This window comes from Pseudophryne corroboree, chromosome 9 (assembly GCF_028390025.1).
Source record: "Pseudophryne corroboree isolate aPseCor3 chromosome 9, aPseCor3.hap2, whole genome shotgun sequence".
Lineage (NCBI taxonomy): Eukaryota > Metazoa > Chordata > Amphibia > Anura > Myobatrachidae > Pseudophryne > Pseudophryne corroboree.
The window spans coordinates 56808342-56817412 of NC_086452.1; positions in this window are offsets into that span (position 1 = coordinate 56808342).

The window sequence follows — 9071 nt, forward strand, 5'->3', positions numbered from 1 at the left end:
AAAGAGCGCTTACATTAGGATTGTGGGAAGTATAAGTGTTACATCTAATATTGTTGTCATTATAGCGGATGCACAAGATTTGCAGAAAAGTGTATTGCTAGATAAACAAAAATAAGAATTTACTCACTGGAAATTCTATTTCTCGTAGTCCGTATTGGATGCTGGGGACTCCGTAAGGACCATGGGGAACAGACGGGCTCCGCAGGAGACTGGGCACTCTAAAGAAAGATTAGGTACTATCTGGTGTGCACTGGCTCCTCCCTCTATGCCCCTCCTCCAGACCTCAGTTAGGGAAACTGTGCCCGGAAGAGCTGACATTACAAGGAAAGGATTTTGGAATCCAGGGTAAGACTCATTCCAGCCACACCAATCACACCGTACAACTCGTGATAACCTTACCCAGTTAACAGTATGAACAACAAGAACAACAACTGAGCATCACTCAACGGATGGCTCATAACAATAACCCTTTATTAAGCAATAACTATATACACGTATTGCAGAAAGTCCGCACTTGGGACGGGCGCCCAGCATCCACTACGGACTACGAGAAATAGAATTACCGGTGAGTAAATTCTTATTTTCTCTAACGTCCTAGTGGATGCTGGGGACTCCGTAAGGACCATGGGGATTATACCAAAGCTCCCAAACGGGCGGGAGAGTGCGGATGACTCTGCAGCACCGAATGAGCAAACACAAGGTCCTCCTCAGCCAGGGTATCAAACTTGTAGAACTTTGCAAAAGTGTTTGAACCCGACCAAGTAGCCGCTCGGCAAAGCTGTAAAGCCGAGACCCCTCGGGCAGCCGCCCAAGAAGAGCCCACCTTCCTTGTGGAATGGGCTTTCACTGATTTTGGATGCGGCAATCCAGCCGCAGAATGAGCCAGCTGAATCGTGCTACAGATCCAGCGAGCAATAGTTTGCTTTGAAGCAGGAGCACCCAGCTTAGTGGGTGCATACAGAATAAACAGCGAGTCAGTCTTCCTGACTCCAGCCGTTCTGGAAACATATATTTTCAAAGCCCGGACTACGTCCAGCAACTTGGAGTCCTCCAAGTCCCGAGTAGCCGCAGGGTCCACAATAGGTTGGTTCAAATGAAACGATGATACCACCTTTGGGAGAAATTGGGGACGAGTCCGCAATTCTGCCCTGTCCATATGGAAGATCAAATAAAGGCTTTTACATGACAAAGCCGCCAATTCTGATACACGCCTCGCCGATGCTAAGGCCAACAGCATGACCACTTTCCACGTGAGATACTTTAGTTCCATGGTCTTAAGTGGTTCAAACCAGTGGGATTTCAGGAAATCCAACACAACGTTAAGATCCCAAGGTGCCACTGGTGGCACAAAAGGGGGCTGAATATGCAGCACTCCCTTTACAAACGTCTGAACTTCAGGCAGTGAAGCCAGTTCTTTTTGAAAGAAAATGGATAGGGCCGAAATCTGGACCTTTATGGACCCTAATTTCAGGCCCATAGTCACACCTGACTGTAGGAAGTGCAGAAATCGACCCAGCTGGAATTCCTCTGTAGGGGCCATCCTGGCCTCACACCAAGCAACATATCTTCGCCATATACGGTGATAATGCTTAGCTGTTACATCCTTCCTAGCTTTTATCAGCGTAGGAATCACTTCATCCGGGATGCCCTTTTCCGTTAGGATCCGGCGTTCAACCGCCATGCCGTCAAACGGAGCCGCGGTAAGTCTCGGAACAGACAGGGCCCCTGTTGCAACAGGTCCTGTCTGAGAGGCAGAGGCCATGGGTCCTCTGTGATCATCTCTTGTAGTTCTGGGTACCAAGTCCTTCTTGGCCAATCCGGAACGATGAGTATTGTTCTCACTCCTCTTTTTCTTACTATTCTCAGTACCTTGGGTATGAGAGGAAGAGGAGGGAACACATATACCGACTGGAACACCCAGGGTGTCACTAGCGCGTCCACAGCTATCGCCTGAGGGTCCCTTGACCTGGCGCAATATCTTTTTAGCTTTTTGTTGAGGCGGGACGCCATCATGTCCACCTGTGGCAGTTCCCATCGATTTGCAATCTGTGTGAAGACTTCTTGATGAAGTCCCCACTCTCCCGGGTGGAGGTCGTGTCTGCTGAGGAAGTCTGCTTCCCAGTTGTCCACTCCCGGAATGAACACTGCTGACAGTGCTTGTACGTGAATCTCCGCCCAACGAAGAATCTTTGTGGCTTCTGCCATTGCCACCCTGCTTCTTGTGCCACCCTGGCGGTTTACATGGGCGACCGCCGTGATGTTGTCTGACTGAATCAGCACTGGTCGGTCTCGAAGCAGGGGCTCCGCTTGACTCAGGGCGTTGTATATGGCCCTTAGTTCCAGTATATTTATGTGCAGACAAGTCTCCTGACTTGACCACAGCCCTTGGAAGTTTCTTCCCTGAGTGACTGCCCCCCATCCGCGGAGGCTTGCATCTGTGGTCACCAGGACCCAGTCCTGTATGCCGAATCTGCGGCCCTCGAGAAGATGAGCACTCTGCAGCCACCACAGAAGAGACACCCTGGCCCTCGGGGACAGGGTGATCATCCGATGCATTTGAAGATGTGATCCGGACCACTTGTCCAACAGATCCCACTGAAAGATCCTCGCATGGAACCTGCCAAAGGGAATGGCTTCGTATGAGGCCACCATCTTTCCCAGGACTCGCGTGCAGTGATGCACCAACACCTGTTTTGGTTTTAGGAGGTCCCTGACCAGAGTCACTAACTCCTGGGCCTTCTCCTCCGGGAGAAACACCTTCTTCTGTTCTGTGTCCAGAATCATACCCAGGAAGGGCAGACGCGTCGTAGGAATCAGCTGCGACTTTGGAATATTCAGAATCCAGCCGTGCTGTTGCAACACTTCCTGAGAGTGTGCTACGCTGATCAACAACTGCTCCCTGGACCTCGCCCTTATGAGGAGATCGTCCAAGTACGGGATAACCGTAACTCCTTGCTTCCGAAGGAGTACCATCATTTCGGCCATTACCTTGGTAAATACTCTCGGTGCCGTGGACAGACCAAACGGCAACGTCTGGAATTGGTAATGACAGTCCTGTACCACAAACCTGAGGTACTCCTGGTGAGGTGGATAAATGGGGACATGCAAGTAAGCATCCTTGATGTCCAGAGATACCATAAAATCCCCCTCTTCCAGGCTTGCAATGACCGCTCTGAGCCAGGGCCGTTTCTAGACAATTTGGCTCCCAGTGCGAGATTTCAAAATGCGCCCCCCCCCCCCCCCCTATTGCTCTAAAAAAAAAAAAAAAAAAAAAAGTGTGCCCCCCCCCATATAGCCATAAAAAGAAAAAGCATGCGCGCGCCGTAGGCGCGCGCGCTCCCGACAAGGGTGTGTGGCCTGATTAAAATGGGCGTGGTCTCATTAAAGTGGGCATGGCCTCATCTGATATCATCACACCCACCACAGTACGGAAAAAAATAAAAATGTCCCCTTTTTACACATTACAGCAGGCAAGTGTCCCCATATTACACAGCGCGGCAGGCAGGTGTCCCCATTTTACACAGCGCGGCAGGCAGGTGTCCCCATTTTACACAGCACGGAAGGCTGGTATCCCCATTTTACACAGTACGCAGGCAGGTGCCCCCATTTTACACAGTACGCAGGCAGGTATCCCCATTTTACAAAGTGCAGCAGGCAGGTATCCCCATTTTACACAGCGCGGCAGGCAGATATCCCCATTTTACACAGCACAGCAGGCAGATATCCCCATTTTACACAGTACGCAGGCAGATGCCCCCATATTACACAGTACGCAGGCAGATGCCCCCATATTACACAGTACGCAGGTAGGTGCCCCCATATTACACAGTACGCAGGCAGATGCCCCCATATTACACAGTACGCAGGCAGATGCCCCCATATTACACAGTACGCAGGCAGGTGCCCCCATATTACACAGTACGCAGGCGCCCCATATTACACAGTACGCAGGCAGGTTCCCCCATATTACACAGTACGCAGGCAGGTGCCCCCATATTACACAGTACGCAGGCAGGTGCCCCCATATTACACAGTGTGGCAGGCAGGTATCCCCATAGGCAGGTGCCCCCATATTACACAGTGTGGCAGGCAGGTATCCCCATAGGCAGGTGCCCCCATTTTACACAGTGCGGCAGCGGCAGGCAGGTTTCAAGCTGAGGAGAAGGAAGGGGGAGAGAGAGAGAATACTTACGTCTTCCCGCTCTTCGGTCCCGCCGCCTCACGTCCCGCGCCGGCCGCCTCCTCCTTCTTGCTTCTCCTTCTCGCCTCTCCCGAGCGCTCCTGCTCGGGGGGCGGGGCTTTGCGGAATGACGCGTTTGCGTCGTGACGTCACGACGCAACGCGTCATTCCGCGAAACTCCGCCCCCCGAGCAGGAGCGCTCGGGAGAGGCAAGAAGGAGTAACTAAGTGCCGCGGCGGGCGCCCCGTGCAGTTGCACGGCTCGCCCGCCCCTAGAAACGGCACTGCTCTGAGCGATTCCATTTTGAACTTGAATTTTTTCATATAAATGTTCAAGGATTTTAAATTCAGAATGGGTCTTACCGAACCGTCCGGTTTCGGTACCACAAACAGTGTGGAATAGTAACCCCTTCCCTGTTGAAGGAGGGGGACCATTATTATCACTTGCTGGAGGTACAGCTTGTGAATTGCCGCCAGGACTACCTCCCTTTCCGTGGGGGAAGCTGGCAAGGCAGATTTTAGGTAACGGTGAGGGGGAGTCACTTCGAACTCCAGCTTGTATCCCTGAGATACAAGTTGTATAGCCCAAGGATCCACCTGTGAGCGAACCCACTGGTTGCTGAATTTTCGGAGACGCGCCCCCACCACTCCTGGCTCCGCCTGTGGAGCCCCAGCATCATGCGGTGGACTTAGTGGAAGCCGGGGAGGACTTTTGTTCCTGGGAACTAGCTGCATGGTGCAGATTCTTTCCTCTACCCCTGCCTCTGGCAAGAAAGGATGCACCTCTGACCTTCTTGCATCTCTGAGAACGAAAGGACTGCATTTGATAATACGGTGCTTTCCTAGGCTGTGAGGAAACCTGAGGCAAGAAAGTCGACTTTCCAGCTGTCGCTGTGGACACAAGGTCCGAGAGGCCGTCCCCAAACAATTCCTCACCCTTATAAGGCAAAACCTCCAAGTGTTTTTTAGAATCGGCATCCCCTGTCCATTGCCGAGTCCATAAGACCCTCCTGGCAGAAATGGACATTGCATTAATTCTAGAGCCCAGCAGGCAAATGTCCCTCTGGGCATCCCGCATATATAAGACGGCGTCTTTTATATGGCCCAGGGTTAGCAAGACAGTATCCCTGTCCAGGGCATCTATGTCCTCTGACAGAGTATCTGTCCATGCTGCTACAGCGCTACACATCCAGGCTGAAGCAATAGCTGGTCTCAGTAGAGTACCAGAGTGTGTATACACTGACTTCAAGATAGCTTCCTGCTTCCTATCCGCAGGATCCTTTAGGGCGGCCGTATCCTGAGACGGCAGGGCCGCGGCTTACTAGTGGTTCCCTCCCACAGGCTGGCGATGTCCATGTGCGCTTGTTTGCCGAGCGCCCAGCAAATAAGCGCACACGGACATCGCCAGCCTGTGGGAGGGAACCAGAGCCGGAAACCACTAGTGAGCCGCGGCCAGCGGTTCACGGAAGGTAGGGAGAGCAGGGACAGATAGGTTGGCACTCAAATGTGAAGAAATATCACCACCTAATCCGGACAACTAAACGGAACCCTCAATACTCTGCAATACATCATATACCTCCAAACACCTCACAAAAAGAGCTGTATACATTTTACATAATAAATGTTTTTATTATAGGTATGAGCGGCCATAGGCAAACGCAGGGGGGGTTTCCGGTTGCCTGGAAACCCCCCTCCTCTTGGCCAGTGGCTCAAATTATGACAATAGCAATAGTATATAATACAACTACTAGAGCTGCTGCCACATCATTCAGTATAGGGGACAGAGCAGAGCTGCTGCATATGCCCAGTGGTAGCAGCTTATTCTACCTAGTTTGCCATGTGTGGATCTGAGTCCTCAATCAGTGCACTGGACCAGAGAGTAGCTACCAGGAAGAAGAGACAGGAGCCTTACCATGAGGTGGGAGAATGTGTGCTTAGAACGTGCAGTACTGGTTCTATTATGTTTGTGTATTTATGTATTATTTAAATATGTTTGCTACAGCCTATACTAGTGTGTTAGATATTAATACTATATTCCATACAGTAACCAGTGTATAAAAAGACCAATGTTTACATTAATATCCATGGGCGTGATAATGTCAAATATTATCTTAAAACACAAAGCTATACTCTATTACCGTGGAGCCGCTATGGCCGCTAGACTAATTACACACACTACGTACTAAGTACGCTATTTGCGTACTGAGTACCGTATGGATACGCACTTAGCGTATCAGACGCTGTGCCGTGGGCACGACGCACACGCGGCACGTACGCACACGGATTCACACTACGTACTAAGTACGCTATTGGCGTACTGAGTAACGTATTGATGCGCACTTAGCGTATCTGACGCCGTGCCGTGGGTACAACGTACACGCGGCGCGGACGCACACGGAGTGATATACAGTAAACCTTAATTAATGAATCAATGTAAGGATATGCTTATACTTTAAACCTTAGCAGCCTAGTACTGCAACAATGTAATACCTTAAAACCTTAAGTAGCGCTGGCAGTACCCGCAGTGCTTACACCTTAACAATGCTTATACACCTTATAACGATTAATACGCTATGAAAGCCCTTTGCAGGAAAGTGAAAACACAACATCGGTTTGTGGTAAACCACTGGGCTCTAACACCGCAGTGGATTATTCAGAGAAAAGGGGTAAACAGATACAAGTTATACACTACAGGCTAACAAGGAAATCTAAACAGAATAATAGAGAATAATGGCTACAGAGAATATACATACGTGGGGAATCGTTCGCAAGCGCGTCCTGGACCCAGTCCTCCGCTATCAGGTAGAAAGCGTAAGAGTCTTCTGACCAGCCAGGCAACAATGGTCTTTTTATACACAACATGCATACACAATACAATGGTCACTGTAATCTCATTGTTCATTGGACACAGGGATGTGTCCCTACATTACAGCAAAGGTCATAGGTGGATTTGAATAGGTAGGCGATGTCCTTTCCCAACTGCTCTGGTGGGAGGTATCCTCTGGATTCCCGCCGCATGTGTAATTTACAGCAAATACAGTTAATGTTCATAATCTACTTTTGTACATAACTATACACAGGAGCAAGCGATCCTTTCCTAACTAACACCGGAATGTTACCCTAAAAATACCCTACAGCTGGATACTAGACATCACCTTCCAACCTTTGTCTGACCCTTCCTATCATGCAAAGACGAATCTCTCTGTCCAGGAACTGTTTAAACTAACATTACTCGCTGACATGATCTAAGGGAACTATATCTACAAAATGCACTATTTGGGTTAAATATGCTATGTTCGAGTCACACGCTACACGCTCACAAACTCCGCCGTAAATACACATATCATGCGCATGAGTCGCCGGAGCGTCTCTTACGCAACTTGCGGATATGTGTACGCACGGGGGACCGGGTGCACGAGCAGCGTGCATGTGCATGAGGGGTTAGTACAAGGGATATGTATAACAATATTTTTCGACTTTGACAGTCCACCCTTTGGCAGTCAACAATAACTGCCACTATCCAAACAGAAAAAATATACACTACAATCTTTACAGCTGGTTAGATTGAAAGGAAAACAATACAATACCTAAAAATGATTGGGTAGTGGGAGGAGAGGAGTAGGTGGGAAATGTATGACCTAGTGGGATAGTAAAAGCATGTGTGTATGAACTTTATGTCTGAGGGGCATGTATCATTGTGCCATACATGTTCTAGATAAGCTTCGAGGTATTGCGAAGTATACATTAAATCCTTCTTATCCCGTATTAAGGGTCTGTAGGTGGGCCAACAAACACTACCGAGCTCTTTTCGGCTTCTTGTTCCAACAAATGGGGTGCACATCAGTTGATGATACATGGAGGGGGAAAAACATGTGAATGCTAATATATGTACCTATATCACCTGTCGACTATGTGTGTCACTACCTGAAGATTGTAGAGATGAAGATAAGACATGTGTCACAAATACATTCACATAATAATGTGTGCAATCATCTTTGGGTGTCGGTTGAAGTCTTGTCCGGATAGGTGTATCCTTGCTGTGGGTGATAATCAAAGTCTTTCAAGTGTCCATAAAAAGTCTTTAAAGTCTTTAAAGTCTCTATCAAAGTCTGTAGAAATGTCCATCAAAGTCTGTAGAAATGTCCATCAAAGTCTGTAGAAATGTCCATCAAAGTCTGTATTCTTCTTCCGAATGGATGTCTTTTTGCTTGGGAGAAAAACAAAGGAGAAACGGGTGAAAGAAACGGACCGTGGAATCACGTCTCATCACAACATTGTCTCAATTGATGGATCATAAATTAAATCAGTTTGTTTAACAATGCCCTCGCTCCTCAAACTCATCACTTTGGTACTGCGCTTGCGCTGCATTAAAAATCGAACACATCTAAATATCAAACCAATCATTATGACAACTCCCAGGATACAAAGGAGAAATTTTCCTACATTCACGATAACATTTTGAGCCCATTCTCCTAAACCTGAGAACCAATTGCGTGGGTTCAACCATGAAACCCAGCCGGTCAGTTCATTACTCACAGCAGTCAGGGTAAGGTTGTGTCTCCTTCGGAACTCCCACTTCAATTGCAAGATATCGTCCATCTTTTGATCTATGACCTCGGTGGGGTCATCAGTGCTGTTTGTGATATATGTACAACACTTCACACCATACTGAGTTGCTAGGGTGACACAATACCCGCCTGTCACCGCTGTGATGTAATTGAGAACCATCCTGTGCTGGATCAGTTCCGTTTTGTAAGCTTGCAATTCCCTCCCAGTATACCTGAAGATGTCATCATACATCTCGGTGATATTGTCTATCAGGTTCGCTAGCGCATGAATATACCTAAAATTTATAATTCCTCTGGCGGTATGGGTGATATCTAACGCGAGTA